This window comes from Montipora capricornis, chromosome 8, assembly GCF_036669925.1.
Source record: "Montipora capricornis isolate CH-2021 chromosome 8, ASM3666992v2, whole genome shotgun sequence".
NCBI lineage: Eukaryota > Metazoa > Cnidaria > Anthozoa > Scleractinia > Acroporidae > Montipora > Montipora capricornis.
Window position 1 is genome coordinate 25,796,703 of NC_090890.1, and position 9,748 is coordinate 25,806,450.

Genomic DNA, 9,748 nt, shown 5'->3' on the forward strand with positions numbered 1-9,748 from the left:
GCAAGTCGATTCAGCCATAAAATATAAAAGCGGAGTTAACCAAAGCTTTGCATACATATGTTATTCCCAGGCTGGGAGGTCCGTTTCTGAAAATGAACATGCCAAACTGGTTTACAAATAGTCTTTCTGCGCGCTCTACGTCTCACTATCACAGTTGAAATTAACTTATCACTGAAAAGACAGCGCCGTTCGCAAGCTCAGAAAAAAATCAGAGATTTATTCCACCAGCAAACCTCCGTCTCTTTCTTTAGATATCCTGTCCTAAGCCACGACCAGCTATTTTCACTGGCAATTTCATCCATCTCCATCAGAAACTGTCCATGTAGCTTTTTCTTCCTCGCCTCCTCCGTCCTCTCTCTCACTTTCCGCCGCTTAATCTCCTCCTAATCAGTTAGACTCCTCGCTATCCCATTTCATGTTCCCCCTAGCGGCAGACAACATCCTTTCGTTGCTTTCTGACGCGTACTTAGCTATGCTTGCTTTGAATAGCTCTACACTGTCTTCAACTGCTCTCAAGCCCCGGCCACCGCCATTTCTTGATAAAAAGAACCTTGCGACACTATCGCGCAAAGATAGAACGCATTATACAAGGTCAGATACTTTGCGGTTTTCCTATCGAGGTTTCTCAGTTCTTCACGAGACCAATCGATAAACTAAGCAGTATATCGTACTAAGGACGCGGCCCAGATATTCACAGCACTTATTTTATTCCCTCCATTCAGCTTCGTTAAGCAATTTTCGGATTCTGCGGAAACATTCCTTTGTCACGTTGGATTTAATTTCTCTACACCACATTTGATCACTTTCCGGTACCTCCAAGATATTCGTAGCCTTTACCCTTTTCCAGGTTCTTAACGTTTCTATCATCTGGCATTTTTATTCCGTCTGGCTTCGTTACATTTCCTCTCCATATAACCAACATTGCGCATTTGCAATATTATTATTATTATTATTATTATTATTATTATTATTATTATTATTATTATTATTATTATTATTATTATTATTATTATTATTATCAAGTGAAGCTATGATCTTCGCAGTTATGAGCGCAATTTATACAATTGCGTAGAGAAGCCTGAAAAATTCAGGACTTCAACGGGGTTTGAACCCGTGACCTCGCGAGGTCACGGGTTCAAACCCCGTTGAAGTACTGAATTCAGGCTCTACGCAATTGTATAAATTGCGTTCATAACTGCGAAGATCATAGCTTCACTTGATTTCGTATCCGAAGTTCATATATGATTCATTTCATATATACCATTTCATCATTATTATTATTATTATTATTACTATTATTTACTCGTATTACGAGACATTACAATACCTTAGGCAGTAATACAACGACTCTAACTCGTCCATCCACACTTCAGTAGCCACTAAAACTAAGGGCGGATTTAGTGGTGGGTTTTGTTACTAATATATATTTTGTAAAAAAAAAAATTGTTAATAAGAAAATTTATCGAACGTCGTTCGAATCAACGGCCCTTATAAACTATCTTCAAACCGGTGAATTGAAAGATGTTACAGGCCTCCAATGTTCTTTTCCGTAAAAACACGAGGGAGGCTGGATGCGAATGACTGTTCCACAGTGTGTCTTACAGACAGTTGTACCATTGAAGGAAGCTTTGTAAAGGAATAGAGATCCAAGATGACGATCCCAATGACACTCAATGGTAAACCGGGTGAGTAGTAACTGTAGCTAAGTTTATTGCCTTCCTGATTATAAGAAAATTTCTTCGCAAGTTACAATATACGCAATTTGAAATATATTTAGCCACGTTTCATCTCCGCCGATGGCTGCACTGCGCTACAGATTCAAGAATATTCGGTTCTGCAAACCGCCTACTTCAGTTTTAGTCAAAAAGGAAAATGAACGAAGAAAATATCAAGCAATCAATGCAGCGGCTGCGACTGTACATGCATCGTAACTCAGCAGGTAACAATTAATCTTACAGATTTATTGTTTGCTTTGAGAAGAAATTTACTTTAACTGCACGTCCCTTGAAGTGATCTATTTAACTTTATATAATTAACAAACCCCCCCCCCCCCCTTTTTTTTTTTCTCCCTGTATCTACAGACCTTCTGCAACCAACTGACTTTTGAGTGGTACAGTGTGCATCAGGCGGGCTTACTTTAGGTAATGATTTGTTTAGTTCAGTTTCAGAACTTTTCTTTTCGCAATTTCTTCAACCACCTCTTTCTGGAATTTCTGGATCCGCCCCTGAAAACGCTGTAATAATTATGCTAAATCTAGTACATATCAACCATTCATAATGTTGAAAACTAATATTTATTACATACATACTTAATTGACCGCTCCCCATATGGGCTTTTCAGGGCCAATGAAACTCAACGAAACGACAGAATAGAACAACAACAACTGTTAAGAATCCCAACTGGCTGAATGCAAACCAGTTGGCTATTTACAAGTGCAGCTGGGTAGTTGAACTAGGGACTACCAGGATCAAATTCAACGAGTGATCAGAGCGGCGCTTGAACCCGGGATCTCCGCATCTCAAGGCAAGCGCTCTAACCACTGGGCCACACTGCCTATTAAAGGGAACCTCCATTGTTTTTACAAATGTCCCCTAAAGTGTTCGATGTGTTCTTCTAAGAAAATCTGAAACAAAAACAAAAAAATGCATTACTTAGAGAAATATTTTTTTCATCGTCTTCGAAAGATCGGCTTCAACGCTTCCCGGTTCTGCCATCTTGAATGTCGCTCAATGCAAGTTTGGTACTGATGACGTTTCATGGGTGCCTCGCTTCACGTACGAGATTCAGTTTATGTAGAAGATATGGATTCTTCCCTCAGGGATCAGTTGGAACCAGAATACTCATCAAGCGATGAAAGAAGCAAACATCAAGGCGAACAAGAATAAGAAAGCAATTCTTTGCTTGCAAATTTAGGCTCTCAGGATCGCCTTTCGGCCTTTGTTATCGATGCCCTGTTATGCCGGCTGAGGTGGAATATTTTGTATGAATCGTCCTTCAGATTGTTTGAATCGCTGCACGTTTGTCATCTTTCGAAAAAACATGGAAACGAATGCTAGAATCTTCTCTGGTTTTCGCTTGCTTTCTACCACGAAACAGATTTTGACTCGAACTTCCCACGAACTGAACAGGAAAGCAACCGCAAAACGTCAAAAGTACGCAATTTGCATTGCGCGACATTCAAGATGGTGGCACCGGGAAGCGTCGAGGCCGATCTTTGGAAAACGGTAAAAAACATATTTCATTAGGTAATGCATTCTTTTTTGTAAAAGATCTTTCAACAAGTACAGTGTTAAAAGAGTGGAGGTTCCCTTTAAAGAGCCGAGCAGCAATGCTCTTAATTTCATGAACTTGAAGGGAGTCGTTCTCATTGGCTATGAATAGCTGTAGCAGACAAACACTTTTTACTGTAGCCTTTAATAACAAAAGGGAAGACTTTATCTTAATACTTCCGTTAGGGAAGATCACTTGTTTACCTAAGAAGTGTGGTTGGTGGTTGGCGAGCATTTTTCTTGGCCCGCACTGGGGACCTGGCCTTTTGTCTTAGATATTAAAGACATCAACCCTCTACGTCCTGTGGTTATTCTCTGAATGAGCTGACTACGTTATATAACAGTTTAATTATGTCTTTATTTAACTTTGGGATCGAGGTGTGGGGGGCTGCATTCAATGCAAAGTATTTCAGTAGAATTGATAAATTCACAAAAGGAGCATATAAGTATGGTTAAACAAGTAATCTCATTACCGTTAATGATAAGATAAAGGAGAGGGATAGGAAACTTTGGGATAGTATAGTTGATGATCGGAACCACATTTTACATGTCCTTCTTCCTCCTCAAAGAGACAGAAATGGGCTAAGAAGCAGGGGGCATAATTTTATCCTACCTAGGGTCAAGAGAAAATGAGGGGACAGAGAGGAAGGCTCAAGGCGTTGGCCGGGATATGTTATGTCCACGAAAGTTATTTTTAGACGAGCGGAAGTCTTTGTTCTAGGGGAAGTCTGTCTTCCGAGACGTCCGCATGCACTCTTGCTTCGCTCTCAGGTTCTTAGTGAAAAGAGAAAATGATGGCGCAAGGCTGATGAATATATATTTTCTTTCAAACATCGGACCGAGGTTGGCCTGCATGCGGACGTCTCGGAAGACTTCCGCTCGTCTAAAAATAACTTTCGTGGACATGACATATCCCAAGGGCTGGACCGGGAGCCTCCTTCTCTGTCCCCTCATTTTCTCTTGTACACAGGGTCAATACCGAACGTTACAGGAATATATTTTATAAATAGATGTTTGTTTAATTACATCTAAAATTTTAGAAATTTTCTGTAACTTTCTAAATGGGGTAGCGTAAGGGGGTGGATAGAGAGGAGAGAGAGAGAGAGGAGAGAGAGAGAGAGAGAGAGAGAGAGAGAGAGAGAGAGAGAGAGAGAGAGAGAGAGAGGAGAGAGAGAGAGAGAGAGAGAGAGAGGAGAGAGAGAGAGAGAGAGAGAGAGAGACTTAGTGTGTGGCATTTACGTGGGACTCCCTAATGGGCCAGTTTTCTATGTGATAACGCTGGATCAACATGTGATTCACAGGGGGACAAGGGTAACTAATTTAAGGAGTCAGTTAAGTAGATCCGTTGAGCCAACAGCGTATCACACCCCGGGAGGGGGGGGGGGGGGGATCGCAAATGGATTTACAGTCCAAGTTGGGGAGAAATTGAGAGAAAGTTCCAGTAAACTCAACACTGGACAACTTCTGGGGAAAACTGTAATTGCCCTGAGCGGGATTTGAACCCACGTCCCCCTGATCACTAGTCGGGTGTGATGACCACTACACTATCAGGACAACCATGCTGGCAACATGGCTGATTGATCACTTAGTGTGTGGCATTTACGTGGGACTCCCGTAGGGCCAGTTTTTCTATGTGATAACGCTGGATCAACATGTGATTCACAGGCGGACAAGGGTAATTAATTTAAAGAGTCAGTTAAGTAGATCCCTTGAGCCAACAACGTATCAACCACAGGAGGAACACAAATGAATTCATAGTCCAAGTTGAGGAGAAATTGAGAGAAGTTACAGGAAACTCAACACTGGACAACTTCTGGGGAATTCTTCATTTGTCATGCTATAGCCTCGAGTGTTCTGCAGTTGAACGTCAGGGATGACCGTGGAAAACAGCAGGAAAATCTATCTTGCACAGAGACTTGCATATGTGGAAAAGCGACGAAACCATGCAGAAACAAGGTAGGCGATAATACATGTTCAACACTCTTTTCTTTCATACCAATTGCGGTTTCCGGCAGTCCGAACAGACAAGCTGACTGAAGCTCAGTTATTTATCAAGGCCTGCTAACCGGTAGTACTCGAGCTCAGCTGTGATTTTCTCAAGTTGAAGTTGCTAGTATAAATTTGATAAGCGAGGAAGAAATGAATCAGAAGAAATCAACCATTCAGAATGTACATTTACTTCATCACACAATCAGTGATGAATACACGCCATATTAGAAAATCCCTATGCATTCAAATATATTTTGGTTGATTTACTTGTTTAACTTGTTCTGCCAAATCACCAATATAATGTTAGCCTGCTCGCAGGCTCACAAAATAATTTAGTGAGCCTGCTCGCAGGCTAGTATAATGTCAATTTCACCGTTCAGCAGATAAGCATTCCACGTTTCACGATTTCTCCAAAAAGCGTTCCTAGCCAGTTGTGACTAGTCAAAAATTTATGGAAGTCTTTGTGGGGAGGACTTCTTTCGCGGAATTGCTATGTACCACATCAATAAAACACTCTCTTTCCCTAGGAGTTGATAAATAAGGCATGGAAACTGGCCATAAAGCCAGTACAGAAGGGAGTGGAAAGCATGGATTAGGCTGATTGCCTTCTTATGGAACATGATGAAAATGCCTCTGATCATGAAGATACCAGCACCTGACTTCCGCATATACCATAGTCAAGTGGACAACCTACATTTGTATAGATCTATTTCTATTTCATAATACTGTTCAAATAAATGTTCTTCTGTTTTAGCTAACGAGCCTTTTTAGTCTTGCTACGACGAGCAACTTTCAAAAGCATATTCAAAATGAGGGTAGTAGGTGTAATTAACATAAATGCAAGAAACTGTAAAGGTGGTCACCATTTATGAAAGTGGCCTATTGACCAAAAGCAAGTTCCTGAATGGTGTAAATAAGGTAACTGCCGTACTGCAGGTGTATTTCCCAGGACATCGAAAGCAAAGGTTGTGGGGATGCAACTGTATTTTACAAACAAGGCACTTTTGAAAACTCTGTTTGGACGCAGAATATTTATGCACCCTAGATACACAAGGTGACTGCCCTTGGAAGAAGGAAGAGGAAAGTTGTTCCCTCTCTGCCGTGTGCTTGTACTTTGTACTAGAAGACAGTATCCTCTCAGCAACAGGTGTAACAGGCAGGTACAAAACGCAAGGGCACAGGTCACAGGTCACAGGTCATTGTTTTACCTATACAGAAAGTATCCTAAACATTCATAAAAGCTAACCATAGGCTTAAAAACTTTTCTTTAGGACTAATTAGGCCTAAAATTAGCTTTTTTGAATGTTTAGGATACTTTTCTTTAGGCCTAATTAGGCCTAATTAGGCCTGAATAGGCCTAAGGTTAGCTTTTATGAATGTTTAGGATACTTTCTGTATAGGTTAAATAATGACCTGTGACCTGTGCCCTGTGACCTGCGTTTTGTACCTGCCATGTTTAGAGGGCTTTCCGAACTGTCTAAATGTTGGGAGATAATAACAGACACAAGGGGAACCTCCTGATTAAGGGGAACCTCCACTCCCAAATAAAAATATCAGGAAATCTCAGGATCACCTCTTTTAATTTTCAGCAGACCATCACCCCCAATAACTGACTTGTTTTAGTTGCCTTGTTGTGAAACTTTGGTTTAGGATAAAACCTATTTTTAAAGGCAATTTAGGTTAATTTTATTTGTGACACCATTTCTTCTGGCTTAGACTGACTTAAACTTTTGCAAGAGTGGAAATTTTCTTATAATAACAATAATAATTATTATTATTGCTTTCACATCTTCAAATAATTTGATGGCAGACATGTATACGAACAATAATAAAATTTGATTTTGCTTGTCTGTCATCTGCATTCACATGTCATTTTCAATACCACTTTTTACAATAACTGTCAATTTCCCAATATCATAGCACTGAATTGGAATTTCCATTTCTTGTATTTAAATTATGTTTTTTCACTGTAGCTTTAATTATTTCAGCTTACAAAAGCTATACAATAAAATTGCCATGTACAAAGCCACACAATAAGAAATCACACCAGCAGGCAAAATTCTAAAGTATACAATATTTAATACCATAAGACAAAACTCCAACAATAATTTCAAAGCTACAGTGTGTAATGTATGGTCAACCCTTATCTTGGCTTAAAAACTGTCAAGTCATACACTGTATATCTTGTCATGGTTTCAAAGCTGGCTTAGTGCTACATGACACAATGACCCTACAACTTATAGAAAAACTGTTAAAATAATTATTATTTCAAGTTACTAACAAAACAGAAGAAAAATGACAAGGCTAATAACATTGAATTGAGCCATACCATTGACTCCTGACAGTTAGTAATTTCATCACTGCAACAATATATATTATTGTGAGGCATTTATGTTTTTCCTAGCTTTACTGTAGCTGAAAGTTTTGCATTTGAATCTCTATGATCTGCTTATTTGTGAAAATCTGTTTCTGCATCTTGCCAGGAGCTCATGAGCTGGAAGAGGTTCACTTTCAACAATTGCTGGAGAAATGATTCTGGGATCGTCAGGTTCCAGATTGATATCACGAGTGATTGAATCGTCGTCGTCATTAGTGCGAAATTTAAAAATTTTGGCCATCAGCATCCAAATATATCCACAATCTTTGGACACCTTTAATATCCGCACATCCCAAGATTTTTTTCTCTGGTTATATTTTGTTGCAATGTTGGTGTCAGCATGATCCTCAGTGGTGGAAAAATGAAAAGTCATTATGATACCAGTAATTCCAATCAAGGGTAGTCAACTTTTTCCTTGCTCTGTAAACTTGTTCCCTAGAAAAAAGGTTATGGGTCAGTAAATATGAAAAGGCAGGAAAAATTATCAATAATCGCTATCAACAATAATCACTAGTTACAATATTCCACTACTGTTACATTCAGCAGGTGAACCTACAGCTGTAGGCCAGGACAGTGATTGACTGCCCATGGTTGCTTTTGTAAGCCAAACAGTTCGGCCAGTTAGTACCAATAGCAAACATCGACTAAACAACCTAGATCAACAACCCATGAACTACTGAACTACTAGTGTCACCCTGCAGTGTCCTTGATTTGGTTTTCGTTAGCAATGAATGAAATGGTCATGAATTTTGCAAATTTCCGATTTGAATACTCACCACATGTTTGCAGAATCGTGACAAGAATGAAATCTCGGCAATAAGATAAAACTAAATTTCACTGGTCTTTCAGTTATGTTAAGACGATATATGCGCGCATTGCTTTAGTCACTTTATCAAGATTTTTTGATATGTGGCTTGATGTATTACGATAATTTAACCGAAAGAAGAAAAGAGTGTTTGGTAGCACCAATAGTCCTCTAATGGATCGTGACTTTCTGAACATCTTAGAGAGAAAAATATTACTTAACAGGCTACAAAATTTAGAAAAGAAATGCGGTTATTATGTGTTAAGTATATCAAAGGCACCTCTTTCACCATTCATCTTTGTTAAATTAAAATCCAAATTGGATAAACATTAGTGGGGTAACTGGACCATCCGAGCTCTTCCATTCGGGGATACTTTGCTGTCTTTTTTTTTTTTTCAAACGTGTGCGTTAGACTTGCTTCATGATATTTCAAGCAACAAATAGGTATCTGATAACACGTCTGTCTTGTGCTAGAAAATCACCTCCCATTGGGAGCCATGACAACGAATGTGAGTAGGAAGAATCATGATAAAAAGTCCAAACGCACTAACTGAAAATTAATTGAATTGTAATATTAACGAAAAAAAAAAAAAAAAAAATAGAACGATGTTTTTTAACTTAACAAATTGAAAAGAACATAGGTTTGGATTTGGTTTTGTTCATTTTGCTGTCGTTTTAATTTGCCAATGCCACTTTACACCTTCATTCCTATAATGACGTTCCAAATATGTCACTACATGACGTTATGGGGTGGTTATGACAATTATAATTAGACTATACAACATGCCAAATTTTTGAGAATATCATTCCATGACTATACGTTTCTGACTAATTTTACATCGCGTGAGTCGGAACGCATATTTAGGCTCACGCAATGCAAATTACGCGCGTAATCTTCTTAATTCGCTTCTCAGCATCAACAGATGACAACCAAAAGGTCAGAATGTTTATACAGAAGTACACGCTCCGCTCATACAATCACTACATAGTTCACAGCCATCTGCAACGAGAGCAAAACTCCCTAAACTGGAAGTCAAAACATTTCATGGAAGATTACAAGAGTGGCAAGAATTTTGGGATGCCTTCGAAAGCGCGATAGACAGCAATAAAAGCCTTGCAGCGGTAGACAAGTTTACATACCTTCGGTGTTTACTAGTTGAACCGGCGAGATCGAGAATACCGGGGTTTTCTTTAACTTCAGCGAATCACGTAGCAGCTGTATAGGCCTTAAGGAAACGACATGGCAAAGAAACTGCCATTCAGAGGGTCCATGTCCATGTGATCAATTTGCCGCAAGTGTTTCATGA

General features: G+C 39.3%; 1 protein-coding gene and 1 non-coding gene across 2 annotated transcripts in view; both read right to left on the bottom strand.

Annotated features, from left to right (window-relative positions):
* LOC138060135 (fibroblast growth factor receptor 4-like) overlaps positions 1 to 9,748 on the bottom strand; it is a 69,468-nt gene that overhangs the window by 52,164 nt on the left and 7,556 nt on the right. The window lies entirely within an intron of this gene.
* On the bottom strand, positions 4,752 to 4,824 carry Trnat-agu (transfer RNA threonine (anticodon AGU)). The gene has a single exon. It is a non-coding gene; the product is annotated as a tRNA-Thr (tRNA).